Here is a 22,060-nt window from a genome sequence, read left to right on the forward strand (position 1 = left end):
GGCACCAGCCACAAGGAACTTTCATTATGCTCATTTTGTTTCTCTGAGATTTGTTTAAATTTTGTTTTAAAGATTTTATTTATAAACTTGAGAGGTAGAGCTACAGATAGAGTGAGGGAGGGAAGAAGGGAGGGAGGTAGGAGGGGGAGGGGGGGAGAGAGAGGGGGGGAGAGAGAGAGAGAGAGAGAGAGAGAGAGAGAGAGAGAGAAAGAGACAAAGTAAGTCTTCTATCTACTGGTTCACTTCCCACATGGCAGCAATGGCCAGAGGTGAGCCCATGCAAAGCCAGAAGCTTCTTCCAGGTCTCCCACGAGGATTCAGGGGTCAAAGAACTATGGGCCATCTTCCACTGCTTTCCCAGGCCACAGGCAGAGAGCTCAGTCAGAATAGGACCAGCTGGGACATGAACCAGCACCTATATGGGATGCTGGTGCTACAGGCAGAGGCTTAGCCTACTATGCCAAAGTGCCGGCCCCCAAAATTTTTGAAATTTATGTAAGGAGAGCAAATTTCATGTATTTCATATATACAGATTTAAGAGAATAATGATCCTTCCTGCCCTCCCTCCTGTCTCATTTTTTTTTTAATTTTTACAATGACATATTCTCAGTTATTTTGTAATCACAAGTTGGACCCTCCATCAAATAAAGAATTCAACAAGTAGTAAGTAGAAAACACTTCCCCTCAAGAGTATAGCCATGGGCTGTAAACAATCAAATCTAAAAATGTCAATTTCACTCATATACAAAATTTTGGTTGATTCACTTTCCACAACCAAACTTGGTGGTATGTACAAGGAAAGAAATTTCTATTTCTGAACACAGCAAAGGTTCTGTGACTCCACATTGCAGAACAAAGATTCCCTGAAATTGTCTGACACAGCCACCCTTGGGCACTAGCAAGAGGTTTAAATAAGACAGGTGTTATGAGGACTGTTGTATGAACATTGAAGCCTATTTTACCAATAAGAAATTCTCAACCTGGCTTGCCTGAGACTTACTTTTCCCCTTTTGAATTGAAAACAGAAGGTTTTATTTCAATACTGTATGAGTCTATTCAGGCTTCTATATCAAATATAACAAGGTATCATAGGTTGGTTTGCTTACAAGGAAAAAAAATTGTCACAGTTCTGAGAATTAAAATCCATGATCATGATGCCAGAAAGGTCAGGTTCTTGGGATAGCCCTCTTCTGAGTTGAGGACTGCTGCCTTCCCATTGTTTCCTCTCATGAATCAAAGGGTGAGAAAGCTCCCTGGATTATCTTTTACAAAGGCAATAATCCCATCTACAATATTGTAATCATTAACACAATCTCCTCCCTAATCTCCACTTCCTAATCTTATGGCATTAGAAGTTAAGATTTTGAGGCTAGTGTTGTGGTATAGTGGGTTAAGCTGCCACCTGCAATGCCAGCTTCCCTTAGGGGCACCAGTTTGAGTCCCAGCTACTCCACATCTGATCCAGCTCCCTACTAATGTGCCTGGGAAAGCAGTGGAGGATAAATCAATTCCCTGGGCCCCTGAACCCATATGGAAGACCCAGATGAAGTTCCTGACTTCAGCCTTGCCCAGCCCCAGCCATTTGGAGAGTGGACCAATGAATGAAAGATCAATCTCTCCCTCTCTTCCTCTCTAACTCTGCCTTTCAAATAAATAAAATCTTAAAAAAGAAGCAAAGAGGAAAAAAAGAAGTCAAGGTTTTAATATATGAATTTTAGGAGGAACACAATCATTCAGTTCATTGCAAATACCCAAATGTGTCACTTTTTCATACATTATAGAATTAAAAAGATTCATCAACAAGTAACAAAGTAGATACTTTTGGCATATATAAAAGTAAAATCTATGAGGAATGCAACGCGTGTCATGTTTCTAATCTTCTCCCCCCAAAGCTATCCAATGCTATGCTCCTAATAATATCAAAAGTGTAATTGGAATACCCATCTCCTAAGATGACAAGGCAATTACTAGAGCATCCAACAAGCATGTAGCAAACATATTGGAGTTTTCACTGAAAATTCACAACCCAACCTCAGTTCTTAAATATGCATACCTCATGAAAACAAGTCAAAAGCCTATTGTCTTGAGCATCTTTGGAAGATTTTCTCCTTGTGCACATATTTTCCCAGTGCATTCTGAACATGCTCCTGAACCATCCACAAAGCTCTTTGAGCTCCTACCCCTGAGGTACTATCACCTTATGTTTCTCTTCTCCATCTGTTTCTCTCCTGCAAGTCCTTTTGAAGATCAGCCTTTTGGCACAGGAGAACAACAAAGATGAAAATTATCACCATCGATCACTTTTAGATAAAGCTGGATTTCTCCCAGCCACTTTGAATTGATTTTCTTTTCCAATTTGAGAAAGTAACAGAAAGTTGTTAGAAACCAGGCAGGGGACTGAATCAATATAGAAAGAAGGAGCATTCTGTGAAGATAATCATGTATAGAGAAGCAGGGTGCTCAAGGAACTAGTTATAGATGTAAGTTGCTGACTCAGCTTTGCTATTAACCCACTAAGGAAGGCATAAAAATCCTGGATTTTTCCACATAAATATATGTCCTTTCCCTCTTATATAGAGAACTCAACTGTTATTTCTTTAACCATTTCTGTGATTCAGCTACTTGTCAGTCCCGTCAGATGACATGCAGGTATGACCATTGTATGTACAGCAGCATCATGCTGAAAAATGTGCTCCAAAGTCAGGTAAGAGGATAATAGTAATGATAATACTGTCCTATGAATACCACTGCTTGTTTACACTTAAAGATAATTTTCTTACACTGCCTTCTTTTGACCCCCAAAGTAGTTGATTACCATGTTCTCTTTAATGTATCTTGAAAATAAGATTTTGTGTCAAGAACTTATATATAATGAAATTTGCCACTTTAGCCATTTTAAAGTATACAATTCCATTCACAATATTGCACAATCATCACCACTATCTATTTGGGGTCTTCCCCATTGTAACTTCACGTGGTACCAAGAGGGTGAGAGAATTCTCTGGGATTTCTTCATAAGGGCACTCACTCCATCCACGAAGTCTCAATCCTTATTACCCATTCTTTCATCATCCAAAATGGGAACTATTTGTTAAGCAAACTCTTCTCATTACTGCCACACAACAGCTCTCAGGCTGTAGCAGTCTTGCATCTGTTTAATTTTTAAAAAATAAAAATTTTCACTATGCTGAACATTTTTATACTGTCTATACATATTATATACTACAAATCAGAAAACACATGTGATATTTGTCAGGATCTGGCTTATTTCATAAGCATATTGGTCTCTAGTTGCATCTGTTTGTGTGAAAGTCAGGATTTCATATTTTTATTCTATCATATATGGATGTGTGTGTCTGTATGTATGTATACACAGTTGCATTATCCAGTCATCAGTTGATAGGCATCAAGGATAATTCCATATCTTAGCTATTGTGAATTGAACTGCTCTAAACATGGTAATTCAGGCAATTCTTTCATATGCTGATTTCATTTTCATGGTATATATTCCCAAAAGTGGGATAGCTGGGTCATATGGTAGATATATTTTTAGTTTCCAGAGGAATCTCCATACTGTCTTCCATAATGGTTGTACCAGTTTGCATTCCCACCAACAGTATATTAGGGTAACTTTAGGCCCACATCCTCATCAGATTTTTTTTTTTGTTTGTTTTTTTATTTTTGGATGATAACCATTCTAATTGGGATTAGGTGGAACCTCATTGTGGCTGATTTGCATTTTCCTGATGGCTAGTGATCCTGAGCATTTTTTAATGTGTCTGCTGGGCATTTCAGTTTCCCCTCTTGAAAAATGTCTGCTCAAGTCCTTTGCCCATTTCTTAACTGGATTATTTGTTTTTGTGCAGTTTGAGTTATTTATAGATACTGGGTATTAATCCTTTATTAGTTGCATAGTTTGTGAATATTTTCTCCCATTCTGCTGGTTATCTCTTCACTTGCTTCCTTTGCAGTACAGATGCTTCTACTCTGATATAATCCCATTTGTCTATTTTTCTTTTATTGCCTGTGCTTAGTTTCTGTCTTCTGCAGCAGTACCCAGGGACACCACACACAAATCTGGCAGAGGCTAGAGGGGACACCAAGGTTATATCAGTGAGTTGAGGGCAGACTACGACAGCCCATGCCACGGGTGATATCACATCAAACAGAACCTCGAAGACCATGCCGATTTTGAGTCCAGCCTGGATCTCTAGGATAAGACAGGGCATCCACCTGATCTAACAAAGGAAAACCGCATTTCTTTTTTCCCTCCCCCTGCAAGGATGCCCAGCAGCCAGTCGGTATCTCAACACCGGTAAAGGTTGCCATGGCTCTCACACAAACAACCAGGGGATTTTAACAGAGGGAAAAATCTGTGTTTCCTACTGACTTTGAGTCTGGCTCAGAGGGCTAACAGGGAATTAGGCACCCACTTGAAATTCTGAGATGCTCTCATTTTCTCAACTTATCACAGGTTCTGGCACTCAAATTGCCAAGGCAGAGCACCCACTACCAGATGGCTCTGGAAATGACTCTGCTCACTGTGGATGGGGCAAGCTTGCAGGACGGAGAGAGGATCCTCTGTATTCTGTGACTGTGGGGCCTTACATGCTATGACTGTGGGAAAAACCCATTAGTAGAGAAAACCAACATCTGTTTCCACAAATACCTAAAAATAAAAGCAGGAATATAAAAAAAGAAGACAACAAAATGACTCTCCCAAAGGAACACAATAATTCAATATTAGAATGTGAAGATGAGGAGATTGAGGAAATGCCTGAAACAGAATTCAAAAGAATGGTCATGGGATTATTCAGAAGCAATGAGAAGCAGATTCATAAGATAAACTAATCCATAAGTGGAAAGGATGAAAAATTTTATCATTAGACATTTTAAAGAGAAATCAAGCTGAAATAATTGAAATGAAGAATTCAATATGTCAAACAAAAAGTACAATGGAAAGCCTTAGCAAAAGACTTAATGAGGCAAAAGAAATAACACCTGAGCTAGAAGAAAAATATTTGGAAATAATTCAGATCCAAGAAAAGAAGACATTAGAAAAATTAAAAAACAATGATCGATATTTATGAAATGCTATCAATGACCCAAACACGGTCTTACATGTTCCTTAAAGTGTGGAAAGAGAATGGATAATAAGGCCTAGTCAATGAAATAATTTCAGAAAACTTCTCTAATTTGAAGAAAGAAAGGGATATTCATGTACAGGATGCACATAGAACTCCAAATAGACATGAACAGAAAAGATCCTTACCATGAAACATTGTGGTCAAAAATTCAAAAGTAAAAAATAAAAGATTCTAAAATCTGCAAGAAAGAAACTCCAAGTACCTTCAGAGGATTTCCAATTAGTCTTACAGCTGATTTCTCATCAGAAATCCTATAGGCTAGGACAAAAATGGAAAGATATAATCCAAGTCTTAAAAGAAAAAAAAACTTATCAACACAGAATACTATACCCTACAAGCTCTCATTTATAAATGAAGGTGAAATAAAGACCTTCCATAACAAAGGTGAAATAAAGACCTTCCATAACAAACAAAAATTGAAAATTTGTCACCATTCATCCAGCCTTACAAATGATGCTTAAGCAGATTCCACAAACAGAATCACAAAATGTCATAATTATGAAAGAATGTGAAATGCAGAAAATCTCTTGATAAAGGTAAAAATGGTAATCTAAAGCAAACAAAGAATGTTTACAGATAAATGGAAGGGCCAACTTGTTACTTACCAATAGTAACCTTGAATGTAAATTATCTAAATTCTCCAATTAAAATATACAGACTGGTGAATGGGTTAAGAAACAAGACCCATCTATTTGCTATCTACAAAAAACACACCTCACCAACGAAGATGTATGGAGACTGAAAGTGAAAGGTTGGAAAAAATACCCATGCTAACAGAAAGCAAAAATGAACATGTATAGCCATCCTAATATGAAACAAAACAGACTTCAGCACAAAAACTGCAAAAAGAGAAAAGGATATTATATGATTAAGAGATCAATTCAACAGGAAGTTATGACTATCATAAATGTATGTGCACCCAATGCCAGGGAATCTGGATATTTGAAACAAATGTCAGCCAGTGCCATGGCTCACTAGGATAATCCTCTTCCTGCGGTGCTGGCATCCCGGTTCTAGTCCTGGTTGGGGTGCTGGATTCTGTCCCAGTTGCTCCTCTTCCAGTCCAGCTCTCTGCTGTGGCCCAGGAAGGCAGTGGAGGATGGCCCAAGTGCTTGGGCCCTGCACCCGCATGGGATACCAGGAGGAAGCACCTGGCTCCTTGCTTCGGATCAGCGCAGCTCTGGCTGTGGCAGCCATTGAGGGGGTGAACCAACGGAAGGAAGACCTTTCTCTCTGTCTCTCTCTTCCTCACTGTCTAACTCTGCCTGTCAGGAAAAAAAAATGTCAATGTATCTAAAGAGAAACATAGACTCCAACATAATAGTAATTTCAGGCTTTAAGATCTCATGTTCATCAATGTATAGATCAACTAGACAGAAAATCAACCAAAGACAGAGCTAATCAACACTATGGACAAAATATTCCTAACATATCTATAGACAGTTTCACCTTACAGATGAACAATAGACATTCTTTTCATCAATGCATGGAGTAACTTTCTCTATGATAGACCAAATGTTAGGCCATAAATCAAATCTCAGCATGTTAGAAAAAATGAAATTGTGTCATGTATCTTTTCTGACCACAATAAAATAAAGCTGAAAATAATCTAAGACTCTCTAGAAAATATACAAACACATGGAGAATGAACAGCACATTTCTGAATAAAAAATCATTTGTAGAAGAAATCAAAAGGGAATCAAAAATTCCTGAAAATGGCTGAAGATAATAATATCTAAATAGACCAATAAGCAAAATGGAAATTGAGTCAGTAATAACAATAAAAAACCTCCCAATAAAGAAAAGCACAGGACCATATGGCATCAGTGGTGAATTCTTTATTTCTAAAAATAATATTTATTTGTTTGAAAGGCAGAGTTACAGAGAGAGAAAGAGAGAGAGTCTTCCATCTGCTGGTTCACTCCTCAAGTGGCTGCAAGGGCCGGAGCTGCACTGATCCAAATTGAGGAGCCATGGGCTTCTTCCATGTCTCCCACATGGATGTAGGGGCTGAACAACTTGGCACATTTTTCACTGCTTTCTTGGGCCATAGCAGAGAGCTGGATTGGAAGCAGAGCAGCAGGGACTCAAACTGGCATCCCATATAGGATGCCGACACTGCAGATGGTAGCTTTACCCACTATGCCACAGTGCCGGACCCCATTGCTGAATTCTATCAAACTTTTAAAGAACTAATTCCAATTCTTCTCAAACTATTCAAAACAATCAACAGGAATGGAATCCTCCCAAATTCCTTCTATTAGGCCAGCATCACCTTAATTCCTAAACCAGAAAATGATACAACAGAGAAACAGAACTATAGGCCAATATTCCTGGTGAAAATAGATGCAAAAATGCTCAATAAAAAATTAGGTGATTGAATCCAACAATACATCAAAAGAACATTCACTGAAACCAACTGAGATTTATCTCTGGTATGCTGGAATCAATTAATGTGATACATCACATAAACAACCTGAAGAACAAAACCATATGATTTTCTCAACAGATGCAGAGAAAGCATTTGATAAAACACTTTCATTCTTTCATGATAAAAACCCTAAGTAAATACTGTTTAGAATTAACATTCCTCAACTCAATCAAGACAATGTATGACAAACACATGGACAGCATCATGATAAAGTGAAAGTTGGAATAATTTTCACACAAGGATAACCAATCTCATCACTGCTAATCCAATATAATTCTGGAAGTTTTAGCACGAGGCATTAGGCAAGAAGAAGAAATCAAAGTGATACAAATTGGAAATGAGGAAGTCAAGTTATCCCTGCTGCAGATGAAATGATTCTATATACAAGGGAACCAAAAGGCTCCACTAATAGACTACTGAAACTTATAAAAGTGTTTGGTAAAGTTGCAGGATATAAAAACCAACACACAGAAATCAATAGCCATTGTATACACAAACAATGCCATGGCTGAGAAAGAACTTCTAAGATCAATCCCATTTACAATAGCTACAAAAAAAACACCTGCAATAAATGTAAGCAAGGAGGTAAAAGATTTCTACAATAAAAATTATAAAACATTAGGGAAAGAAATAGAAGACACAAAAAAATGGAAAAATCCTCTATGTACTTGGATTAGAAGAATTTTTTATATTTAGTAAATATAAATTTACAAAGTACAGTTTATGGATTACAATGGCCTACCCCCCCATAAATTCCCTCCCACTCGCACCCCTCCCATCTCCTACTCCCTCTCCCATTCCATTCACATCAAGATTCATTTTCAATTATCTTTATATACAGAAGATCACTTTAGTATATATTAAGTAAAGATTTCATCAGTTTGCACCCACACAGAAACACAAAGTGTAAAATACTGTTTGAGTACTAGTTATAGCATTAAATCATGATGTACAGCACATTAAGGACAGATCCCACATGAGAAGTAAGTACACAGTGACTCCTGTTGTTGATTTAACAATTTGACACTCTTGTTTATGGTGTCAGTAATCTCCCTAGGCTCTAGTCATGAGTTGCCAAGGCTATGGAAGCCTTCTGTGTTTGCCAACTTCAATCTTATTCTGACAGGGTCATAGTCAAAGTGGAAGTTCTCTCCTCCCTTCAGAGAAAGGTACCTGTGGGGAGCAACTCGGACTAGACTAAGTTACTGGAATTAAGACTTATTCTATGCATCTGCTCTCCCACAATATGGCGCTGAGAAGGGAGAAACAGCTTCTACACAGCTGCCTCCAGTTCAACCAATAAACTGTAGGACCTGCTCCTGATTGGAGGAGAGCAGCGTACTCGGTGTGTGGGTAGCAGAGTTGGTATTGGTGGAAGAGGACTATAAAGGAGGAGAGAGACAACATGCACCAGGAACATCTATCTGAAGGAACACCTGTGCAGCCCCCGAGAGAGCCGGCCAGCGGTGTGCCGCTCCCCTGAGGAAGTGGGGAAAGTGGCAGGGGGCCCGCCCCTCCACGGAGGTGGAGGGACGGTAGCCAACCCGGGAAGAACCAGCAGCAAACCCGGGGAGGGCCGAGCAGACGAAAGAACAATGCAGGGTCCTGTGTCATTCCTCCATGAAGAAGGGGAGCGACAGGTACCTCCTTCTTTGATGGCCCGTTTTTTCCACTGGGATCTCACTCACAGAGATCTTTCATTTAGGTCTTCTTTATTTATTTTTTTTTTGCCAGTGTCTTGACTTTCCATGCCTAAAATACTCTCATGGGTTCTTCAGCCATATCTGAATGCCTTAAGGGCTGATTCTGAGGCCAGAGTACTATTTAGGACATCTGCCATTCTATGAGTCTGCTGTGTATCCCACTTCCCATGGTGGATTGTTCTCTCCCTTTTTGATTCTATCAGTTAGTATTAGCAGACACTAGTCTTGTTTATGTGATCCCTTTGACTCTTAGACCTATCAGTGTGATCAATTGTGAACTGAAATTGATCACTTGGACTAGTGAGATGGCATTGGTACATGCCACCTTGATGGGATTGTATTGGAATCCCCTTGCATGTTTCTAACTCCACCATTTGTGGCAAGTCCAATTGAGTATGTCCCAAATTGCACAGAATTAATATCAAAATATCCATACTACCCAAATAAATGTACAGATTCAGTGTGGTCCCAATTAAACTATCAATGACATTCTTCTCAGATCTTGAAAAAAAGATGCTAAAATTCATATGCAAACATAAAATACTCTGAATAACTAAAGCAAGCAGGCAACAAAAACTAAGCCAGAGGCATCACAATACCAGATTTCAAGATATATTACAGGGCAGTTATAATCAAAACAGCCTGGTATTGGCTCAAATATAGACACATAAATCAATGGAACAGAGTAGAATCTCCAGAAATCAATCTACATAGCTACCTCAACTTATCATTGACAAATGAGCTAAAAATCAATGCCTGGAGAAAAGAGTTTTTCAATAAATGGTTCTGGGAAAACTGGATCTCCATATGCAGAAATATGAAACAAGACCTCTGTGAAACACACAAAAATCCACTCAAAACGGGTCAAGGATCTAAATATATGACCTGCTACTGTAAATTCACTAGAGGAAAACATCAGGGAAACTGCCAGACATTAGCATAGGTGACAACTTACTGGAAAAGACCCTGGAAGCACAGGCAATAAAAGCAAAAAATAGACGCTGGGATTATATAAAGCTAAGAAGCATCGGACTGATAAGGAAATACTCAACAAAGAGGTGACCAAAAGAATGAGAGAAAATCTTTGCAAATTATGAAACTGATGAATGATTAATATCAAGGATGTATAAAGAGCTCAAGAAACTCAACAACAAAATAATCTAGTTAAGAAATGGGCAAAGGAATTGATCAGGCATTTTTCAAAAGATGAAGTACCAGGATAGGGCAGAGATTGGCTCCACCTTGGCAAATTTTGCCTGGCTCTTTGGTGGGAAGACGGGGAAGGATGAAATGTGGCCTCTCCTCATGGGGCTAAGTGGGTGCCCTGCTCCCCTGCAAACTCCCCAGCCTGGTCTCAAATTCAGTGGAGACCATAGAACTTTTCAATCAGAATCGCAAATCGAATTCGCCAGTGGTGCAGGCCATGGGAGCATCCTCTCTCTTCGTTCTGCAAAGGTGATGTCTTCCCACTGGCAACAGGTATCAGTAGTGCTACACAGGTGACTGCGATGTCTATCCACTCTCCTCATTGCTCCACGGAGTCTCAGCTCTGCTCTGTCCATTTTCCACTGAAAGCTATTCTCGATCAGTCCCCTGAGAACATGGTCCTTCCTTTGTTCTTCTGGTCTCTCAGGGTAGCTAAAGTCAGCATGTCCTTTCACCATTCAGTCATCTTGGATCCTGTGTTTCTACAGATTTGTCTGCTATAGTGAATTTTTGTGTGTGTGCATGTGTATATATACACAATTCACACACAAAATATACTATATGCATATATTACACTATATATATAAAATGTAGTGTATTGCTGTGTCTGGCTTATCTCAGCCTGTTTTCAAGTTCTATTTGTATAGTATTATATTATTCTTTTTAATAGAAATATATAAACTGGATAATAGTTCATTATATATATATAGTGGTTTCTCATTATTTATAGGCTGAATATTTGCAAATTTGCTTACTTGGTAAAATATATTTGTAACCCCCAAATCAATTACTATGTACAGAGTGACAAAATATTTGATTTGCCTGACCCTTATGTTCTCAGATGAGGATGAACAAAACACTACTCTTTTCTCATTTCAGCTCTCATGCTGCAAACAATTGCCATTTTTTGTGGTCTATTTAAGGACATGGTTTTCACATCTTTTGTGTGCTTATTGTTCATGATTTCATTGTTTCAAATGGCCCACATGATCCTAAAGTCCCTAAGTGCAGGAAAGCTATAATGTGCCTCATGAATAAAATGTGTGATAGAGAACTTTCATTTAAGCATAAGTTATAGTCTATTGTCTATGAGTTTAATGCTAATAAAGATACCTTATTTAATGTATTCAAACTGAAATACAGAGAACATGGTTTTACACTGATTAATGAAAATATGGTAAAAGATGCTTTCAGGAGCCAAACCCTGTATTTCTCCTACTAACAATGATTCATTATTTCCAAATTCACTCTTTATGGTGAGTACAGACAAAATAAATACCATAGATAATGAGAATCTACTTACAAACTACATTGTTTATTCACTCATCTACTGATACTGATGGACACTTGTGTACTTTCCATCTTTTGGCTACTGTGAATAATACTGTCATGAGTATTAGTACACAAGTTTCTATTTGTGTCCACTTTAAGTTTTTTTCTATTAGCAGTGGAGTAGCTGATTCATAATTCGATACTTAAATTTTTTTATGACCAGTAAAATGTTTCAGTGTCTGTACCATTTCAAAGTCCCACCTGTAAAATACAAAGGCTCCAATTTCTTCATATCTTCACCAGCACATGGTATCTTTGATTTTTGTTTTCAGTTAAAGCTAACCTAATAGATGTGGAATGCTACTGGATTGTAGTTTTGATTTTTTTCACTGATAATTAATGATGTTTAACCTCTTTTCATGTGCTCCTTGGCCATTTTTTTAATCTTCTTTGGAGAAATGTACTTCTAAGTTCTTTGTCCATTATTAAATTGAATTGTTTGTCTTTATTGTTGAGTTGTAGGAGTTCCTAAATAACCAAAGTACTAGAACCTTCTTAGATATATAATTTGCAAACATTCTTTCATACTGTCAGTTGCCTTTTAACTCTCTTCTTAAAAAAAAGATTTATTTATTTGAAAGAGTTACACAGAGAGAGGAGAGGCAAAGGGGGGGGGGTTGTTTTCCATCCTATGGTTCACTCCCCAGATGGCTGCAATAGCCAGAGATGTGCCAATCTGAAGCCAGAGCCAGGAGCTTCTTCCTGGTTTCCCACGTGGGTGCAGGGGCCCAAGGACTTGGGCCATCTTCTACTGTTTTCTTGGGCCATAGCAGAGAGCTGGACAGAAATGGAGCAGCTGGGTCTCAAACCAGCACCCATATGGGATGCCGATGCTTCAGGCCAGGGCGTTAACCCACTGTGCCACAGCACCAGCCCCAGCCTTTTAACTCTTTTGATAATGTCTTATAGTACACATAATTTTTACCTTTAATCAATCCCATCTCCCACTGTTGCTTTACATCATATCCTTACACTCTCTAATTAGAATTATTTCACCACTTTCTGGTCTCCAACTTGGGTTCTTGCTTCTGCTCTCACACCTGTCTGCTACTGCAATCCATTCTCCACTCAGTCATTTAAATAGTATTTTTAAAAGACAAGTCTGTGAAATATATTAAGTTTGTAACTGCAAAGCTGTATAGTTCTTCATATATTCCTGTGGACTTAATTCTAAGGTTACAGCTTAAAAACTTGTCATGGAACCCCAAATCTCCTTAAGCTGGGTGCTAAAAATAGCATTTTAAGTGTTATAGAGATTGCATCGATAAGATTAAGTGTTAAAGTGATCATATAAATAGGACTAAGTGTTTGGTAATAATGGATTAAATTAAAAAGGAGTCAACGCTGTGACAAAGGAAACAGACTCATAGAATGACAATCGCCTTAAGTAGTACTCTGACCTCAGAATCAGCCCTTAAGGCATTCTGGTCTGGCTGAAAATCCAAGGGGAGCATTTCAGGCATGGAAAGCCAAGACACTGTGGCAAAAAATGTTCTACATGAATAATCTATGTGGGTGAGACTCCAGTGGAACAAAGCAGCCACCAAAGAATGATGTACTTCCCTCTGAAGGGAGGAAAACGTTTCTACTTTGCCCATGCCGTTGTCAAAATACTGAAGGAGTTTGTGGATTGAAAGGCTTCTATACCTTAGGCAGCACTTGTCAAGAGCCTTGGGTGATCATTGATGTCATACATGAGAGAGTTGATTGTTAAATAAGCAAGGAGTCACTGTGCACTAACTTCCCATGCAGGACCTCTGTCTTCAAAATGTTGTATTATGAGATTTAATAGTAAAATTTGTTCTCAAAGAATTACTTCGTTTCAGTGTATTAAGTGGAAGATATTCTTATGTCTCATAAGTTATAATTATGTCTAAGTGCTCGCAAAAAGATGTATCACTCTTGGGTCCTTCTTTAAAAATAAAGACGTTTCTAAAAAAAAAAAGTGAAATTACCTTCAAGATGCAATGATTTTGAACTGCCTTTGGACTGTTGAAGAACAGTTTGTTTTTTTGTTCATTTTTTTCTTTTTCTTCCTCACACAAAGTGTTGAACTCTTTACCTAGAATAGAGTTAATCTGTGTACAAAATTAAATGAAAATAGGTCTTAGTAAAAAACAAGACCGGGGTCAGGAGAGGGAAAAAGAAGAGGGGTAGGAGTGAGAGTGGGAGGGCAGGTATGGTGGGAAGAATTACTATGTTGCTAAAGTTGTATTTATGAAACATATGTAGATAAAAAGACAAATCTGATTAGACTTTCCCATACTGGTCACAAGAAAGCACAAACTCCCAAGAACAATATTTAAACTTCATTATCTTCAGTCTCATAGACCCTGCTCCAACTTACAGGCAATGCTCTAGCACATGTTTCTTTACCTCTGCTAATATGTGCATGTAGTACTCTTGACCTGGCACACCTGTGTCCTTGCAGTATTCATCTATTAAAATTCTACCTATTTGGATTTAAATACAAAATGCCATGATGAGCATGGATGTAGCGAAAAACATGAGAATCTTCAACAAATTGTGAAAATACATTATCTTAATTCTTTCCACAAACACATATGAAAGACCTCTCATATATCTCATTAACTTAAAATACATTAGTGTGTTTTTAAAATAGGACAATGAAGAAGCACTGGGTCAGTTTTATGCTAATTGAAATGTAAGAGATAAAGGGAGCTCAATAATATGGCTGTTTGCTTAAGATAGATATTAGGAAGCTCCTATTTCTTACATATAACACTGATGAAAACTACTTAACATTACCCTTATTCAAGAAGCTGCCAGACAAAGCAACTTGGGACAGAAAGTCATTCCCTGTATTATGGCATGGTGATAAATGAAAGAGGCTGAATGAGCTGCAAGGCAGGGACATTTGCCACACTATTGAACAAGTTGGTAGAGAGTGCCCAGAAGGTGGTATTGGCAAGAATCTGATTAGAGTTGAGATAAGGATCAAAGTCCAGTGGTCCCACAGTATTCACAGGGATTGGTTCCAGGATCCCTGAGGATGTCCAAAATCTAGATGCCCAATTATTTTATATAAAATGGCATGCTATTTGCATGTAACCTGTGTTTACCCTCTTGTGTACTTTAAATCATCTCTAGAGGACTTATAATACCTAGTTCAAAGTAAATCCTATGTTTATAGGTATTACACTGATTGTTTAGTGAGTGATATGGAAAAATAGCCTGAGTATATTAAGTACAGACATCTTTTCCCATTTTTTAATACATTGTTAGTTGAGTCCATAGATGCAGAACTTATAGATATGGAAGGCTACTGTAGCTGACTATTGAGTTGCTCAGATTTGATATTGCTGATTTTGAGATAACACCTCCCTGTTTCTTCCAGGTACCCACTTGCTGGCCATTGTAGCCAGGATAGAGCTGGTAGATTCTTTTCATTTTGTCTCCTCTTCTTTCTATTACTGCAATAACTGGTTCTTGCAGTGCTGAGTGCATGAGTCACAGCAATTGCAATAACCTACTTTAACCTAGAGGTTAATAAACTTCTTTCTGTAAAGGGCCACATAATAATTAGACTTTGAGACAAGAGCCTAAATCTAGGCTACTACATAGTTACTTATATAATGGGAAGGATGAAACAAATTTTCCCAGAAGATTTCTTGATAAAATTCAAAATACAATGGAAATTGGGAGCAAATTTTAAAATTAGGCCTATTGATAAGAATAGAAGTCTTCTTTTTGTAAAAGTTTAATTGGAGTAAAAAGTTAGTGCTCTCCATCAAGTGATCATCTGGAAAACCAGTCTGTTTGTCAGCTTTACAAGCATAGTTAAAGGCCTGATTGGACCCATAAACTCTGATGTGCCAATTCCTGTAGTTTAATCAAATAGCTCTTCTTGTTTCTCACAGCTGCCAAGGAGACATGAAGAAGAATAAAGGGTTGTAAACAAAACACTTTATTCTTATGTGCCCCCAATATTTCTTCACAATCACCTCAGTTGTCTTTGAAAATACCCATAAATAATCAAACACAGATACTCCCGCACTGTACTTTGTCATCTTTTCAAAGAGGCCTTCCTGACTACCACAGTTAAATTCAAAATCTCCTCTTCCAATCAGTTACTGCTGATTTCTTCTTACTATAGTCTGAATCACTTTCTTAACATGCTACATGATTTCCTCATTCAGCATTTTATTGTCCATATCTAAATATAAGTTTAATGAGAACAGCAGTCTTTGTCTATTTTGTTCACTAATATATCCCAAGTAGACATAATAGTGTTCTAAATTGTACATGCAATAACTTGAGGGCAGGAAAGCTAAATGATATGCCCAAGTTTATACAACAGCACTACGGCCACCATTACTACCCTGATAAAACTAATACTGACATATACCAAAAATAATATAACTTTTTGCATATCAGTGGGAGAATTGAAGTTTGAACTTGTAGGAATGTTTTTGTTCTAAAAGGGGATAAATATAAAATATAATAAAAATCAAGTCAGTAAGATGTACATATAATTTTGAAGCAATGGCATTAATAAATCAGTTCTTTGAAAAAAAAAAGCTGAGGAGTTATTTTTCATGAATCTAATTAAGTAAAATGAAGGTAAAGCAAACAGCAAAATCACAAAGGAGACATAGCTCAAATGTCGAGGAGGCCAAAATTGTGAAACAGTCTTACGTAGAACTGATAAGGGTTGAACTGTGTCTTCCCCATATTCATATGTTGAAGTCCAAATAACCAGAGCCTCAGAATGTGGCCTTAATTGGAGATGAGGACTTTGTGGAAATAATAAAGTGAAGCCATTAGGGTGAAATTTAATCTGGTATAACTGGTGTCCTTATAAAAAGGTGCAATTTTAGGCACAAGAAAGGTAGGGGAAAAAACATCGTATGAAAATATAGATTGAAGGTGGCCATCTACACGCCAAGCAGAGAGATCTGCAACAGATCCATCCCTCATAGCCCTCAGACAGAACCAATGCTATCGACAACTTAGTTTAGGACTTCCATTCTCCACAACCACGAGATAATACATTGGTTTAAGCCACTCTAGTTGCAGCACTTTGTTACAGCAGCACCAGAAATCTAACATAGCTCCCAAAGTGGGGGTTACTTGTACTTTCAATCTGATATGGAAAAAAATGAGCAATTATTTTGCGGGTTAAGCTTTGCAAGATCTGGAATCAAAACCCATCTTAAATTTTTTCATATTTCTTACTTTCTATTTTGGAATCACTTGAATGTCACCAATATTTTTTCTATGAAATTCCTGGTATTCATTAACTAGGGAGGTTTTTGAGAATCCATAATTACGGAGGTGAGGATTTCAAATGAAATCTGACAGTGAAAAGCAATTATAGGCCTGGGAAAATTTCATAGATCCAGCAGACTCAGTGTCAGGAAGGTTTCTTTCAGACTGGACAGGAATTTGTGCCCTTGGTGGTAGAACTCTAACTACGCTGAAATTCTTGGAGCTATTCACATTTGTCATCCAGTTTTACTGCTTTTCTTCAAGTCCAATACCCATAATTAATGTTCATTTATTATGGTTCTGTAAGCAAGAACTACTTGTTCTTCACGAGATACAAATATTCCATGAAAAATATCTGAATATTATGCTTCTGTTTGAACATCTGACCCAAGTAATACATTGACTCCCCATTTCCTTTGGCCTTGGCACTCTGTAAATTAGTGGGGCTTCTGACTTGACAACCAGCACATTACTATGGTCACACATTAACTAAAAATGATTTTCAAGCCAGGAAGAATTTGATAGTATGTCCCTTGAAGTGGAGAAAAAAAAAATATCTCCATCACCAGGACCAATGCCCAGGTCAGGTCAGGATCAAATCTAAGAATTTACAGTTGAGTCATGTTTAGAGAATTCAGAACCAAGTGTGTAGGCATGAGTCAGAAAGAAGCACCAGGCAGGGCCAGACAGATAATTTAGGTTGTCTGTCTCTTTCTCCAGGTTGTTCTGACCCCTCAGATCCCATGAGCAAAGCTTAAATGGAAGAATCTGCTGTTTGGTATAAGGGGAAGCATCATGTATAGTGGAAAGAGATTTGGTGACTTGGGGTCAAGTAGACCCAAGTCCAAATCCTGACTCATTTGCTCCTAGTTGTGCGACCTCAGGAAGACTGATGAGTCACTACAGTCATCACATCTTGTATCTTGCATTTAGAGATCAATGTATCACATCTACCTCAGAGGAATTTTGTCAAGTATGATCCTATTCATTAATCTCCTAATGTGCATGACACCTAATAATAGTTCATCAAGATTTAAAAAATACAAAACAACCCAACTGGTCTGGGAAGCATGATATGAAACACGGCTGTCACTGATCTTCATGGGGGAGACTGTGGGGTCTATTTGAGCCCAGATGATCTTGACAGATTTCTGTGAAAGCAAGCCCTGAAATGATCACTTGGCCTCTGCAATAGCTCTGGGCTTGAATGAGAGCTGGTGGCAGATTGAGTCGCCATGTGGAATCCCAGACTAGAAAATGTCCTTCCCACCCTCTCTGGCCCTGAGTCTCTTTTCCATCTGCCCTGAGGCCTCCAACATTGAGATAGAATCAGAAGAGGAGTTTCACAGTGCCTGAAGACTTCAGATATTCCATGGGGACACAAAACCAATGAATGTTCTTATCAGGCTCTTAGATTTCAGCTTAGAAATTGTCATTTATCCTTTTGCTTGAATGATCCTAACAGCTAGTGGAGAAGATAATATCACCACCTGCCATTGGTTTTGACCCCAACCTAGACTCTCATGGGTTCAAGCCCTCAATTGGTGAAAATCAATTTTTTGTTACTGTTAAAAATAGAGTCTGAACACTTTTTAAAGATTATAAAGCACAAGACTGCTTGAGGAGAATAAATGGTTTTGAAAGGGTAACTTTCTTTGGGAATGTCATTTAGGAACAAAAATTGGCATGTGGGCTCTCCAAATAGAAGGGTGAAAAGGGCCTTCCAAAATCTTATGATGATTTGTGTAAATTTCAAATAATCTTCCCTTATTGAGCCTAATGAAATTTCATACCCTTGAAAAACATGATAAAATCGAGTTCTCTGGCTTGATGGGAGCACAGAGTCTGAGTGAACATCCAAATCAGTGTGGCTTACAAATGAAGACAGAATTCTTGGTAAGTTCATGTGATCACCTGGTGCAATTCCAAATGCCTCAAGATGGGGTCGGAATCATCCATGGCTACCTTCTTCAGATACACATATGCTCCAGTGTTGTCTCGCACGATTTCGGTATACATCTCAGTACCCTGTCTTAATACTCATCTGACTGCCATAAGGAAATAGGACGTCATAGTTTTGACAACAATGAATGAGAAGGACACCAACTCTAAATAGTCTGAAATGACCAATTAACATTCTTAGTCCTTCCTTCTCTCAGGCTAGGAAATCCTTAATATAATCTTGAGAACAATACCTTGCCGCAAATTACACTCCCTTAAACTCTGATGGATTGATGAATGACAGAATGGGAGAAGGTTCTTGTCAAACATTTTGATCTGAGATTCACTTAAAGATTTACTTAAAAAAAACTAGGCTTTTCAAAATTGCAAACACAAGGCTTAAAGAAGGGAAAACAGAGGGCAGGCATGTGATGTTAACAATGAAGTTGTTGCTTGGGATGCCCATATGCTATAGCTGAGTGCCTGGTTTGAGTCTCAGCTACTCTCAGTAGCTGGAAACTCTAGTTTCCTGCTGATGTGCACTCTGAAAGGCAGCAAGTAATGGTGCAAGTACTTGGGTCCCTGCCACCTATGTAAGAGATCCAGATTATTTCCAGCCCAGCCCAGCCCTAGCTGTTGCAGTCATCTGGGGAGTGAGCCAGCAGATGGAAAATCTCTACCTCTCTCTCTCTCCCTTTCAATAAAATAAACAATGGAACGCAGTAGGTGACAGAATTAGATTTTCAGAGATTTCCTTGGCTGAAGCAGTGAGCCACATCTTAACAAGATAAAATGTCATGGAGGCAGCTATGAAAGGCTGTGCACTTACATTTGAAAAATTTATTAAATAAAAGTTTAAAAAAAATCAAAATGTCACAAGTAGATATTGGAGAAGAGGTGGCTATAACAGCAACTTGGGTGGAAAAGACACACATTCTGGTAAAAACAAAGTTTCATAGTGTCGCTCCCCCATTCGCGGAGGAATGACACAGGACCCTGCACTGTTCTTTTGTCTGCTCGGCCCTCCCCAGGTTTGCTGCTGGTTCTTCCCGGGTTGGCTGCTGACTCTTCCACCTCCATGGAAGGGCGGTTCCCCCTGCCACTTTCCCCACTTCCGCGGGGGAGTGGCACACTGCCAGCCGGCTCTCTCGGAGGCTGCTCAGATGTTATCCGGATGTTCCCCTTAGATATTCCCGGTGCATGTTGTCTCTCTCCTCCTTTATAGTCCTCTTCCACCAATCCCAACTCTGCTACCCACACGCCGAGTACGCTGCTCTCCTCCAATCAGGAGCAGGATCAGCTCCTGCAGGTCATCACTCAAGTTGGTGAGAGGCAGCTGTGTAGAAGTTTACTCCTCTCCCAGCACCATATTGTGGGAGAGCAGATGCATAGAATAAGTCTTAATTCCAGTAACAGTCTAGTCCGAGTTGCTCCCCACACATAGGAATGAAAAACATGATGTACCTGTTGGAAAACATAATGAAATAAAAGAAGCAGGTATCTAGAGTAAAGGAGATAATAGCTTGCTCAAATCCACACCTGTGTCTCATATTCAGGTCCAGACTTCACACTTGATGAGCAAAACTGACAAACTGGAGCATGGTCAGAGGAAAGAAATGCAAGGTTTGTCACATAAGGAGAGCTCCTCAAACCACCAGATGTATGGCTCATCAAGATGACTTGGAGCCACAACAGCTGCCTTCAAATGTCATGAGGGAAGAGAAAAAAGCCGATCCTATTTGTCATGATATAAGGGTAGGATGAACATAACTGATTTTAACAATTTAAAACTTTTCAGTAGTCAGATATAAGCTGCTACAGATTGAACACGATTTGGCTCATGCAGTTACTTAAACCTCAGAGCATTGAAGTTAATGGTTTGGGATGGAGACTTGTTCTAATTATGGTGACTAGGAGATGGGTCCCATGGGAGATCCCTTGAAAGGTAGTGCTGGCCAGCACCACGGCTCAATAGGCTAATCCTCCGCCTGTGGCGCCAGCACACTGGGTGCTAGTCCCGGTCAGGGCGCCAGATTCTGTCCCGGTTGCCCCTCTTCCAGTCCAGCTCTCTGCTATGGCCTGGGAGTGCAGTGGAGGATGGCCCAAGTGCTTGGGCTCTGCACCCCATGGGAGACCAGGAGAAGCACCTGGCTCCTGCTTTTGGATCAGCATGGTGCACCGGCTGCAGCGCGCCAGCTGCGGCAGCCATTGGAGGGTGAACCAATGGCAAAGGAAGACCTTTCTCTCTGTCTCTCTCTCTGTCCACTCTGCCTGTCAAAAAAATTTAAAAAAAAAAGAAATGTAGTGTTGTAGGAGGGTTGATCATTTGAGTTATCCTAACTTCTCTCTGCTCCCTGATGTACTGTGTGGTTGTTCCTCTGCATGTGTGCACCATTGGCACACCCTGACAGATGCCTGATGAATGGGCTGATTGGTTTTGAACTGTGCACCTCCAAACTGTTGGCTGAAATAAAACTTTTCTTTCATGAACAGCTCCTCTTAGGTATTTTAAAGTAATGAACACATAATCTTACATTTCTTATCATTCTCATAGCCACAGTCTGTACATCCTGACAAAATCATTCACTTCTGAAATCTTGAAATTTGGTATCCCAGTGTATGCATTAGGCTTAGGTTCGGGTGGAAATAATAAGCCCCCAAATAGACATGTTCAACTGGACTTGCCCAAATGGTAGAGTTAGAAATGTGCCAGGGGGGCCGGCGCCGCGGCTCACTAGGCTAATCCTCCGCCTAGCGGCGCCGACACACTGGGTTCTAGTCCCGGTTGGGGCGCCGGATTCTGTCCCCGTTGCCCCTCTTCCAGGCCAGCTCTCTGCTGTGGCCAGAGAGTGCAGTGGAGGATGGCCCAGGTGCTTGGGCCCTGCACCCCATGGGAGACCAGGAAAAGCACCTGGCTCCTGGCTCCTGCCATCGGATCAGCGCGGTGCGCCGGCCGCAGCGCGCCGGCCGTGGCGGCCATTGGAGGATGAACCAATGGCAAAAGGAAGACCTTTCTCTCTGTCTCTCTCACTGTCCACTCTGCCTGTCAAAAGAAAAAAAAAAAAAAA

This window comes from Oryctolagus cuniculus, chromosome 9 (assembly GCF_051225735.1).
Source record: "Oryctolagus cuniculus isolate XC-2025 breed Fujian yellow rabbit chromosome 9, ASM5122573v1, whole genome shotgun sequence".
NCBI classification, from domain to species: domain Eukaryota; kingdom Metazoa; phylum Chordata; class Mammalia; order Lagomorpha; family Leporidae; genus Oryctolagus; species Oryctolagus cuniculus.